A 13,498-nucleotide genomic window follows, 5' to 3' on the forward strand; every position below is an offset into this window, starting at 1 on the left:
ACTTTGAGTATTATTTTTACTTATTTTCTCATGATGTTATAATTAGCATTATATAGCTGTTAAAATTTTTTTTAGTTTATTTTATTTCAAACAATTGTTAAATTGAAAAAAAAGATTTAGTTAGTTTATAAGGCATTAAGGTATTTCAGATTTTACCTGATGTTTATTTTTATTTTTTAATAAAGCGTGAGAATAAAAAAAGCAATAGAATAGCGCATTTTTCATGATTTAAACTTAGATTTTTCATTATAATAATGTTGCATAATCATGATAAGCCAATGAGAGAGTAACATTTGGAAGTTTGAACTTTTGTTCATCAAAAGTATCAAGAGATGCTTACACCAGCATTCCATGATAATGAAATAAGCCAATGACAGCCTAACTTTAATGTCCTTGGAGCGTTAGGATTTTATTTTTGTTGTTAGTCAATGCATTTAAATACTTAATGTTGATCGTTCTACATCAAAGCGTAAATAAATATAAGTTTGTGATTAAAACTTTGCTTTTTATATTAACCTACAAGTTTTATATCAAATTATGTTTTTATCTTTGTTATAATAAATAAACTATATTAGTTATTTTATTTTTTCGTTATGTCTCTTCCAGTTTAAGTGGTCTAGGTTTTGACGCCTCATTTCATCATATAAACAATAAACTTGTAACCGTAACTATCAACTAGTAACCGTAACTAGTAAAATATATAAAAAGGCATAGTTGTTGATTAATGTATTAAAATTCAGAATAAACTAGAACATCTTACTTACACTTAAAGTATTTTTATTCTGGTTTCTAAATAAATTAACTTTATTGTCCCTGGTATGAATATTTTATAATTAATTTTATTGTATCTTTTCGTTAGTTTGTTTCTAACATTAACTTTTACTGTTTAAGAATTTAGATCTTATTAAAATACCTTAAATATAGGTATATTATAAAGTTTTTGTTTCAGTTTCTTTTTATGTTACAGACTTGGTAGTAGCTAAAAAACTTTTAATCGGCCTGCATGCAAAATTGATTTTCTGTGCAAAAAAGTCATCGTGCCAGAATGTCGCTGTGCAAAAATTTCATCGTAAAAATGTGACGTTGTGCAACAATGCTGCCGTAAAAAGTTGTCATCGTGAAAAAATGTCGCCGTGCAAAAGTGTCTCCTCGTGCAAAAGGGACGCCGTGAAAAAGTGTCACCTCGTGTAAAAGTGAACCTCCGTGCAAAAGAGTCGCCGTGCAAAAGTGTCCCCTCGTGCAAAAGAGACGCTTGTGCAAAATAGTCGCCGTGCAAAAGTTTCCCCTCGTGCTAAAGTGACGCTCGTGCAAAAGAGTCGCCGTGCAAAAGTGTCCCTTCGTGCAAAAGTGAAGCTCGTGCAAAAGTGACGCTCGTGCAAAAGTGACACCCACCCGTTTTAATTATGTCAGAATTTTAAAATTTTTAAAATGTCAACAAAATGATTTAAGGTTAAATTTAATTTGATTTTTTTGTGATATTTTCAATTTAAGAAAAAAAATAGACAAAAAATTTTATTATTAATTCATAAACTTTTTATTTTAAAAATTTGGGATTTAAATATGCTGTATAAAATTATGTATAACACTTTTATTAACTGACCTTTATGATAAAAAAAAACTGTAAGACTTTGGAATTAAAAATATATATACCTCAACTAATTCATTCCCTTAATCACTATATTTAAATTTCTTTATTCTGAATTACAAAAAGTTAAATCTTACGAAACTTTTAAATTTTTTTAACAGTTTGACTTTTTAAAACTTAAAAAACGGACGTATCAAATTAAACCAGGGATTCTTCAAGGCTGTCTCGAAAAAAAAAGAGTTATATGCAGAAAATAAAAGATTTCATTCTTATTTAAAATTTATCCGAGATTAAAGTAAATTTGACAAAGCTGGGTTAGACAAAATCAATGATAGCAGATTTGTCAGACCATTACTAATATTCTACTAATTTATAAAATTCAACCTATTCTTATTTTTTATTGTGATTTGGTGTTTTAATTGATATCTTATGAATACTGAATGTTAAACTAACACTTATGAAGTTTTAAATTTTCTGTTGATACTACATGAATTTACTTCTAAGATCATATTTAGTAATTATTCATGTTTTTGTTTATTATAAATTAGCGTGTATTCTTTTTTAGTCGTAGTTCAAAATAAAATTAAAAACATCTAATTACTTTTTTTTACCAAGTATTGATAGGTTTAATTTAGAAATTAGTATTATATAACATTAAAATGAAAAAATGTTTCGTTGAGTAACTAATTTGAAATTCACTAAATTTCAAACTTTTTAAAAAAATTAGTTATAATTTTTTTATTTTATTTTTTAATCGGTAGTACTTGAGCAACTTTACACTAAAGACCTAAAACTGGTACTACCTCTAATGGGTTAAAAAGAAAAAAATTTTGTGTTAAAATCTAAAATTTTATTTATGTTAGAATACTTGTTTGTTCTTTTCTTCAGTTTTTGAACGTTGAAACTTAAATATAATAACTGATTTGTGGAATGCAAACATTTTGTAAGAGAAAAGCCTTAAAATGCAGTACTACCTTTCAACCTGAACTTTAAGTTTCACATTTTTTGAACGTTTTACTAACAATTTATTACACTTATTTACATTTAGAAAATAAAACTTTATGCTTTTTTTTTTTTTCGTAAAAATAGCATTTGAAAATGTTTAAGTATTTTCTGTTTTAAAAGAGTTTTTCACTCACTTTTTTGCCTCATATTTCTTGGTTAAGTTCTGATTCTTGTATTTAACTAAAAACTAATCTTCAGTTTGTTGTTTCAATTATTTAAGTCTTTGACATAACTACAGTCTTAATAACTTTGCTTTTAGGTTCGAGTTTAATTTAGAGTAAAGTAAACTTTTAAATAAAAATGACTTTTGAAAATTCTCTACATAACTAATAAAATTTTTATTCTAATTGTTTAAAAATGTATACAATTTTAAGTTGTTTTTGATAATTAATTTAAAGTATTATAGCATTGATGAAACGTACAGACCGGTACAATTGAGAAAAGTTGTGTTGGGATATCCGAAGCACAACTACAAAACTGCCCTATTCAAATTTGACATCAATCTCAATTATAAGCTAGTAAATGTCATCCAAACTTAATCGGAAGACAAACCTACTTTGATTGTTAGTCTAAATTAAAAGCATATATGCTTGTACATTATGCATAGTATTGTTTTTTTTAACGTAATAAGAAACATTGTGTATAAAACGTTATATTAACGAGTAGGTGTCAAAAGTGCACGAAGGGACACTTTTGCACGGATTGATAAATTTTTTAAATTAATATGAATTTACTTTTTTTTTTTTTACTATCACTATTACCCCTTACCCTTGGTCGGGAACTTGAAAATAAAGTTTAATTCTTATTTCTTGTAAACTATCACTGTTACCCCTAACTTTTACACTAGGTCAGTAACTTTTTTTCTTCTTTATTGATTATTATTTTATTAAATATATTTTTTTTACTATAGCTGTTACCCTTGTCTCGATAAGAGATGCCGACGTGATGTTTATTGTTATCAATCTAAATTGCTAGGGGTAATTGAATGAGGATAAATATGGTTAGATAAGATAAATACATTTAAGATACTTAAAAGTCAACAAAAGTTTATTTACAAATATAAAATAATCACACGACATACTAAAACTACAATTGAACACAAGTAACAAGAAGTATCTTAAACTAAAGAAAACGAAGTATTTCAGACTTAAACTTAAACATTTTATAATACAACATTTCTAGCTTTAACACACACAAATGATACTGCTACTGCAAGTAAAGCAAGTCAAATTCCGTTTTATAAGCACTAAAACAAATGTAAATTAAATAAAAAATGTTTGTTTTTTAATACTGGAAGCGCGTCACGAAATCTGCGTAAAACAGTTTACAACATCCGCTTTTAAATAAATTTGAAAAAGCTTGTTTTGAGAATAATTTAAAATGTTTTGGAAAAGCTTTTATTGTTACAAAAAATTACATATTTATTCACGAGCTTTAAAATATTAAAATGAAATGTTAGTATCATTTCACCCTTAACATTATCCTTGGTTGATTTTTAAAGTATTGTTTTTATTAAAAAATTGTTTTTTTTTATTATCTCTATTACCCCTTACCCTTGGTGGGTTTTCTATTTTGTTATTATTTTTACGATCGTGCAAAAATATCACTCGTGCAAAAATGTCTTCGTTCACATTTAACCCGTCCCCATATTTTAAGTACTAGTTGTTATTTTGAGTGTTTATAATCGAGTACCGACTTTAATGTTGAGATATGGTATATTTAAGAAATTATATAAGAATGAAAATAAATAAAAAATGTTAAAGATAGAACTAAGTTATTTTAACTTACAAAACTATCAGCAAATTGATATACACATTTTAATGGTATATCAGTAAAGATTTTGGTTTTTATAAACTCATAAGTCAACAGTTATGCATTATGACGTGATAATCAGTTTTATATGCACAATAATCAACCAGTTGTCGTGAGCCTGGCTAGCTCAGTCGGTAGAGCGTTGGACTTTTAATCCAACGGTCAGGTTTCCTTTTTTCTTTTAAAACATTGACTTAATTAATTAATATTCAAATCTCATTAACGTTTCTAAATAAACGAAATTGTTTGTTAAATTTTAAATGCTCAATTTGATGTTATGCTTTAGTTAGCTTAATTTGTATTTAATTTATGATAATCAATAGAATTTTAATCATATTTATATGATTAAATGACACAAAAAAAGTACTTGTTAAAATGTAAACTTAAGTAGTATACATTTATTTGATAACTAAAGACATATTAGAATTGTTAAAAGAAGTTTTTTCTTTTTAATATCATTATACATCGGAAATAACTTATAAAAAAAAGAAATAATTACAAATTAAATCATTTAGCTGTAGTTACAAACTAATCAGTTTCTTGAAAATGAAAACAATAACTCCTACTTAACTCCAATTAAGTTTATTAAGCTTGCTTAATTTAACAACTTACTTTTTGTTACCCTTTTTTTTCACAATAGTTACAGTATAAATTTTATAAGAACTAATCAATATGAATATCTAAAAAGAAAGTATTTTTAGTCTTGTAAAGTAACATTACAATTTTTTTTCAAATATTTAATCTTCAACATACCACACGAAATTTTTAATGAATTGTTTTATAACAAAAAGTCTACTAGATTTTTAATTTCTTTTAATTTTTATCAAATTAAATATAAGCGCAATTAAATGTAAACACCCATAGAAATTTTTAGTATGTAAGTTTTAGAAATAAAAATATTAAATAACTTACAAAATTTTAATGTATGTATATATAATTAGACAAAGTATTATTAAAACTTTATCTTATACTATATAATTCTACGAGAAAACGGGTTGTGAAACATCATTAATTTTAAACCAAAACAAGAGTTTAATAAAATTAACTTAACCTTAAGACTTCACAGTTGTATGATAAACAGAGTTTTTATCAAGATAATTCCTTATGGCATTGTTGCGTCATAATAAGCTAGTCAGAAATATAATGCTTAGGAATGCGTTGCAAACGTGTGGCCGGTTAGCTCAGTTGGTTAGAGCGTCGTGCTAATAACGCGAATGTCGCGGGTTCGACCCCCGTACTGGTCACATATCTTCCCCGTTAGCATAGTGGTGAGTATTTCCGCCTGTCACGCGAGCGACCGGGGTTCGATTTCCCGACGGGGAGTTTTTTGCATACTTAATTTATCAGAATCGGTATTGTTATCCATTAATTATTTAATAACAAAACTATGAATTTATTCTTTCAAATCAAAATATATAATAACAAAAACTATAATAACATAAGATATATCAAATATATTTTCAATTTATCTAATATTTTTCTAACAAGTGTTAGTAGTCTAAAGAAAATTTTAAGTATATAAAGTAAATATTGAGTTCGGTTAGAGCGTTCGACTGTTAATCGAAAGGTTGGTGGTTCGAGCCCACCCGAGGACGTTCTTTTATTTGTTAATCATTAAAAAGTGTGCAAAATTTTTACACTGAGCGTGTTTTCTCACTTTAACACTTTTACAATAGTTTTAAGTTATTTTAAACATCTGATTCTTTAGATTGAGATTCTATCTTTTTATTTATACATTAGTATTTCTTATCTTTTTTGATCTTCAAAAAGTTCGTTTTAAATTACTAGTTAACCTTCAATACAAACTCATTATCAAATAATTAATAATAAATTGGATATACAAAATAGTAGGGTGGCAAAAAATCCTGGAATTTGAGAACATAGGCAAAATAAACCTGGAATTTGGTACAAAAATTGTAAGAAAAACCTTAAATTTTTAAAGTATAGTATTTAACAACTTTGATATTTTTAAAAAATTTTATTGTATCTTTTTTAGTCTCAAAAAAGTGTACATAAGTTTTAATAAGTAACCGATAAATTATTAGTTAAATTATTATTTTAATTAATTAAACTACTTTGCTACTTGCATTTACATTGTTTTGAATGTCATGTCTAGTCAGTCAACAAGAGCCTATTTCTGATTGGTCTAACTGAATAGAGTTTAGATTAAGAGAAAATTAAGAGCGAAACAAGAGCAAAGCTAAATAAAAATGTCTGATGCAATGTTTTATGCCTAATGTATTTTGTATTAAATGTTGTAAATTTTAACAAACAAGTTTGCCAAAGATCGAACTGAAAAAGTTTTTCCTGACTTTTCTAAATCAAACTTTTAGTAAAAAACTACAAAAAATACATAACCAAAGACTTGAAAGTTTTTAGTTTGTTTCAAAAACTCAATTAGACCATGAAAAAGATGAACTGCGAAAGTAAATGATTCTAGAAAATAATAATATCAAATTGCAATTTTTAGTAACGATAAACTTTCTTTTTAAGAGCATGTTTACATAAATTTCCTACTATTTTTCCAAAACCCCTTATCTTTTCATGACTTATGTAATTTTTACTAGTTTTTCCTGGCTTTGTGGCAACCCTTGAACATATTATTTGATTAAATAGGATGATAAAAAAAAAAGTAACAAATTTAAACTAAAAACAAATTAAATTTTGGTTGTATGGCTATTTATGATATGTATATCAACATAAAGGCTTTTGAAAAATCATCTGAGAAAAATTTTGACGAAGTTGATTAATAATACTTAAACAGGTTGCGATAGTCAGGGTTGGCACTGGTTTTTGAAAAATTTCTTTCAGGTTTTTTTAATTTCTTCCAGGTTTTTTAAAGTACATGTTTTTGGGTCTGTTCTTAGTTAAAATTAAGTTAAAGGTTAAAAACTGGGTAATTACCTAGGATGATGTCCACCAATACCAAGCTGAAACTATATTATACTTGACGCCATTTTAAACCAAAATTTTAGTTTTATTAGTTAATGATAATTAAGTTTAATTTTATTTTAGTATATAACAAATATTAAATAATAATTATACTGTATCGTTTAAGTAGTTTAAAACTATTAAAAAACACCATTAAGTACTTAAAATCGTTAAAAAAGATTTAAAACTTTCAAAAACTTGTAAGAAATTTTGAAAACCAGGAGTAATTTCGCTAAAAATATTTGGCCACCTGAGATAGGTTAAAGCAGTGGTTCCCAACCTTTTTGATGTCCCGCACCCCTAAAATTTCTTAATTTAATTTCGCACCCCTAACACTATATGCTATAATTGTTTATTAATAGTTTGATTATGAAATCATTGACTTAATTAATTAATAATTTGTATTTTAATTTTTATGGTAGTGTACTATATTAACAAAAATAAAATACTCGGAAATTTAAAAAATTAACAAATTATATTCGAACAAGTTTTATCTATTTTTATGAGGTAGAAAACATCTGAACGTTTATAACGTTTTATAAGGTAGAAAACATTAGAAGTGAGGAAAAAGCACTAGAATAGTAGAATAGAAGTAATAAATATTAGGCTTAAACTTAAAACTAAACTTTTTATACATTTAGTTATGAATATATGTACTTAAAAATAAAAATCAGCTGTTCTAAGTTAAGCTTATGTAATGTTTTATTTTCAAAACTATTAGCAGCTAGGAGGTTTCAAAATAATAAAGGTTTAAGTTAAGATTTTAAAAAGTTAAAAGATATTCAGTCTTAAATTTTCAAAAGATATGTATAAAAGCAAATACAAAAAAAGTTTGTATGCTTACAATATAAATAGAAAAAAGTATATTGAAAAAGGTAAACAGTTTAACTTCAAAAAAGGAATGAATAGAAATAAAGTTGATGCATTGAATACTTTTTGATCTATAAAAATTGGTTTCACTAAAGCTAAAAACAAGTTTTCTTAAATGGTATAACATAGATTAATTGCTGTGAACTTTACAATTTACTGATGTTAAATCTTTAAGCACCACTTTCTGCACAACTAAGCTTAATAAAAGATTACATTATAAATGTAATAGATTTAACAGAACCTGTTCTTAACAGCTAATAAAAAACCTGCTGAAGATACTAATTTTTATCTAAGTATTTAAATTAATATATATGCAAGCTCATAAACTGTTTTAAACAATTAATGGCCAGTTAAGAAAAAAAATATTTAAAGAATATATGATTAAAATTCACAGGTGTAAAACTCTAAGAAGCTTTACTGAAATGTTAATTCTAAACTAACATCTATTAAATCTAAATTAGTAAAATGAATTTACTTCTAGTAAAGCGCTCTTGCTCTATGACGTATTAACAAAATTAATTTATTCAGAAAACTAGCGCCAACTTTTTGTTATAACAAAATGTACTTTCAACTTTATAAACTTAATCAAAGAGTGAAATCTCCGTATTTATCAATCAAAAATGAAATGCCATCTCGCACCCCCTGGAATGCTGCCTCGCACCCCCAAGGTGAAGATCAAAAAAGATAAGAAATACTAATGTATAAATAAAAAGATAGAATCTCAATCTAAAGAATCGGATGTTTAAAATAACTTAAAACTATTGTAAAAGTGTGAAAGTGAGAAAACACGCTCAGTGTAAAAATTTTGCACATTCTTTAATGATTAACAAATAAAAGAACGTCCTCGGGTGGGCTCGAACCACCAACCTTTCGATTAACAGTCGAACGCGCTAACCGATTGCGCCACGAAGACTTGTTTAATTAACTCAATATTTACTTTATATACTTAAAATTTTCTTTAGACTACTAACACTTCTTAGAAAAATATTAGATAAATTGAAAAAATATTTGATATATCTTATGTTATTATAATTTTTGTTATTATATATTTTGATTAGAAAGAATAAATTCATAGTTTTGTTATTAAATAATTAATGGATAACAATACCTATTCCAATAAATTAAGTTGCAAATAACTCCCCGTCGGGAATCGAACCCCGATCACCCGCCTGACAGGCGGGAATACTCACCACTATACTAGCGAGGAGGATATGTGGCCAGTACGGGGATCGAACCCACGACATTCGCGTTATTAGCACGACGCTCTAACCAACTGAGCTAACCGGCCACACGTTGCAACGCATTCCTCAGCATTATATTTCTGACTAGCGTATTATGACGCAACAATACCATAAGAAATTATCTTGATAAAAACTCTGTTTATCATACAACTGTGAAGTCTTAAGGTTAAGTTAATTTTATTAAACTCTTGTTTTGGTTTAAAATTAATGATGTTTCACAACCCGTTTTCTTGTAGAATTACTTAGTATAAGATAAAGTTTTAATAATACTTTGTCTAATTATATATACATACATATAAATTTTGTAAGTTATTTAATATTTTTATTTCTAAAACTTACATACTAAAAATTTCTATGGGTGTTTACATTTAATTGCGCTTATATTTAATTTGATAAAAATTAAAAAAATACAAAATCTAGTAGACTTTTTGTTCTAAAACAATTCATTAAAAATTTCGTGTGATATGTTGAAGATTAAATATTTGAAAAAAAATTGTAATGTTACTTTACAAGACTAAAAATACTTTCTTTTTAGATAATCATATTGATTAGTTCTTATAAAATTTATACTGTAACTATTGTGAAAAAAAGGGTAACAAAAAGTAAGGTGTTAAATTAAGCAAGCTTAATAAACTTAATTGGAGTTAAGTAGGAGTTATTGTTTTCATTTTCAAGAAACTGATTAGTTTGTAACTACAGCTAAATGATTTAATTTGTAATTATTTCTTTTTTTTATAAGTTATTTCCGATGTATAATGATATTAAAAAGAAAAAACTTCTTTTAACAATTCTAATATGTCTTTAGTTATCAAATAAATGTGTACTACTTAAATTTACAATTTAACAAGTACTTTTTTTTGTCATTTAATCATATAAATATGATTAAAATTTTATTGATTATCATAAATTAAATACAAATTGAGCTAACTAAAGCATAACATCAAATTGAGCATTCAAAATCTAACAAACATTTTTGTTTATTTAGAAACGTTAATGAGATTTGAATATTAATTAATTAAGTCAATGTTTTAAAAGAAAAAAGGAAACCTGACCGTTGGATTAAAAGTCCAACGCTCTACCGACTGAGCTAGCCAGGCTCACGACAACCGGTTGATTATTGTGCATATAAAACTGATTATCACGTCATAATGCATAACTGTTGACTTATGAGTTTATAAAAACCAAAATCTTTACAGATATACCATTAAAATGTGTATATCAATTTGCTGATAGTTTTGTACGTTAAAATAACTTAGTTCTATCTTTAACAGTTTTTAATTATTTTCCTATTATATAATTTCTTAAATATACCATATCTCAACATTAAAGTCGGTACTCGAATACAAACACTCAAAATAATAAATTTGCCTTAAATCAGGTTTATTGGCAAAATAAATAGTAATAATATTTAAAATAAAAGCAGACCGTAAAACTTGTTCTTTTAAAAACCTTGAGGAATTTTACCAAAAACATTTGGTAACCCTGTTGTAAAGGTTGTAAAGTAAAAAAAAAATCGTTAAGACTCAAAAGTTCTATCATATAGGAAAAAAAACTCAAAAAATAATCAAATTTGAAGTAGCTTAACAATGTCTTTTCAATGTTGTTTTACTACTTACAGGGTCGCCACTCGGTCAAGAAAAGTCAGGAAATCAGGAAAAGTCAGGAAAAATTTTAAAAAACGACAAAAGTCAGGAAAAAATGTGGGGTTTTGAAAAAAAGTCAGAAAAATTCAGGAAATTTGATCAAGTTTTAAAAAAGTCAGATTTTGACAGTTTAAATTTACAAAATTTCTTGTTTTCAAAGCCTTCAAATGGTAAAAATTAGTAAAATATCTTTTATAAAAATGCAGAAATTTTTTATTAACATATTGAACAAGTACCCTACTTGAACAAGCAGATTTTGTAAGCTTTTCAGCATTGATGATCTGTAGCAAGGACACTTTCATAGTGAAATTGTGATATATACTAAAAGTTTATCTAGCATAATTTTAGAATCAAAGTGTTTTTTGTTGAAGTAAATAATTGAGTTCTTTACAATTAAGCAGTTAGTTTAGTATTTTATGTAACAAGTTAATGAGTATACTGAAACGGAATGCAGACCAGATAAAGGAAACCATATCTTCATTAGATGAAGAGGTTGAAGTGCTAAAAAAAACGGAGAAAATAAATTTTAGTACATACATTTTAATACAGTATTTGACTAAGATTTTGTTTGTTTTAAGGTTTTATTTGTAACAGTTCCTTATATGTCGTTTCGTTTATTTAGATACATTTATGCTAGGAAATTCTAAAAAACTGTTCCTTATTGTTTTAAGGTTTCAACTGTAAAAAGTTGTTATTTTTTAAAGATTTTACTTGTTAAAGTTCGTTATTAATTCAAGGTTTTAACTGTAAAAGTTCCTTATATATTGTTTTGTTTATTTAGTTACATTTATGCTAGGAAATGCTAAGAAAATGCGTCTTTTTTCAGACAAGCTTTGTTTATAATTTAATAATACAAGTATTTTGCTAATAGAGCTGTTTATTACAAACATCAATCATACACAGGTGGTTTAAGTGAGGTACTGGAAGTTTGATGATAGAATTCAGCAAAAACTGTTGTTTTTAACCTGCATTAATATTAGGTTGAAAGCTATATATAATTTCAAGTGTTAGATTATGTATTTAAGATTAAGTTTAATATAAGAGTTTGATTTAGAAAAGTCAGGAAAATTTTGATAAAAAATCAGGAAAAGTCAGGAAATTTTTCTCAGCTTGATCAGTAGCAACCATGACAGTGTTACATTGAAAATTACAGCTTTTTATCCTAAATCTTTCCGTTATATTCTTTCAATAAAATTAAGCATATTTTATGGTTTTATTTGTAAATTTAAACAAATAAAAAGTTGCAGACACACATAATCTTAAGCTTGTAATAAGTTTAAGTAAATAAAAAAAGTCAATAATTTATCTTCTTTAATTGAACACTATAGTTGATTTATAACTTGAAATACCTCAGAAATTAGTATTGATTAAATCTTGATTTTTTAAACTATATCTGGTTAAAAAAACTCAAGTATGTTTCAAACTGTTTTAAAAATTTAGGCTGTATTGGGTGTTTCTAATTCTCATGCTAGTATCTAATTATCTTTTTAAAGTTCACATTTTTATTTTTTTGATATGTAGTTTAATTTTTTTACAATATTTTTTCAGTATTTGAATTTTTTAACTTCGTTTAAAAATGTGTATGACTTATTGCACTTGTTAAGTAAATTCTGTGTGAGGTTATAATGTTTAGGAAATTTAGGAAAAGTATTTAACTAAAAAATGATATTAAGTATTTTTAACGTTTTTATAGTAAGATTTTTCTAAATATAAACAAAGGTATTTTATAGATAAGACTACATTACAAGGGAAAATAATTGAGCTGAAGTAGTTGTAGCTGAAAGAGCTGAGAGCAATAGTTTAGTATACAATTAAAAAAAATTTCACAAAAATAAAGCTTTAGTTTTTTAGACTTTTTCTAGTAAACATAAATATTGACCTTCCTACTATACTAGGGAAAGTATACTTAAATATCAGTCTGAGCTGATCAGAAAAAAATAGTGAATCAGCATTTTTCAGAAGTTTTTATTTTATTTTCATTCATTTAAAACCTTGTTCTTAACCTACCCAACCCAAAAATTTTAACTGTTGAGTAAAAAATAAAGTTTAAATAGTTAAAACTTTTTTTGCTGACTAAGCTTGTTTAAGTTTATATTTTAATTAGACTAAACTTATAGCCTACTAGCCGTGTATGTTAAGTGTTACATAGTATTACTATTTCGATTTATTTCATTTCAAGAATTTGTTCAGGTACTTTTAAAATCAACTAAATATACAATCTATATTAAACAATCTATGGGTTTCTTTCTATTTTTAAGACAGAAGAAAATCATTATTTTAACTTTAGTGGTTTTAATTAGTTGAAAAAATTACTTATTATTCTAATAGTAATGTTAGATAAAATAGTTGTTTTTTTGTTGATCTCTTTTAGACTTGAAAATTTAAATAAAAATTAGCTGACTTAAACTTAT

The 13,498-nt window shown here is 25.8% G+C and overlaps 1 non-coding gene across 1 annotated transcript; it reads right to left on the minus strand.

The window, feature by feature from the left end:
* Positions 1–9,042: 9,042 nt before the first annotated feature.
* On the minus strand, positions 9,043–9,116 carry Trnan-guu (transfer RNA asparagine (anticodon GUU)). Its single transcript has one exon. It is a non-coding gene; the product is annotated as a tRNA-Asn (tRNA).
* Between the last annotated feature and the right edge of the window lie 4,382 nt (positions 9,117–13,498).

This window comes from Thalia democratica, unplaced genomic scaffold (genome assembly GCF_965202585.1).
Source record: "Thalia democratica unplaced genomic scaffold, ktThaDemo2.hap1.1 HAP1_SCAFFOLD_808, whole genome shotgun sequence".
Classification (NCBI taxonomy): Eukaryota; Metazoa; Chordata; class Thaliacea; order Salpida; family Salpidae; genus Thalia; species Thalia democratica.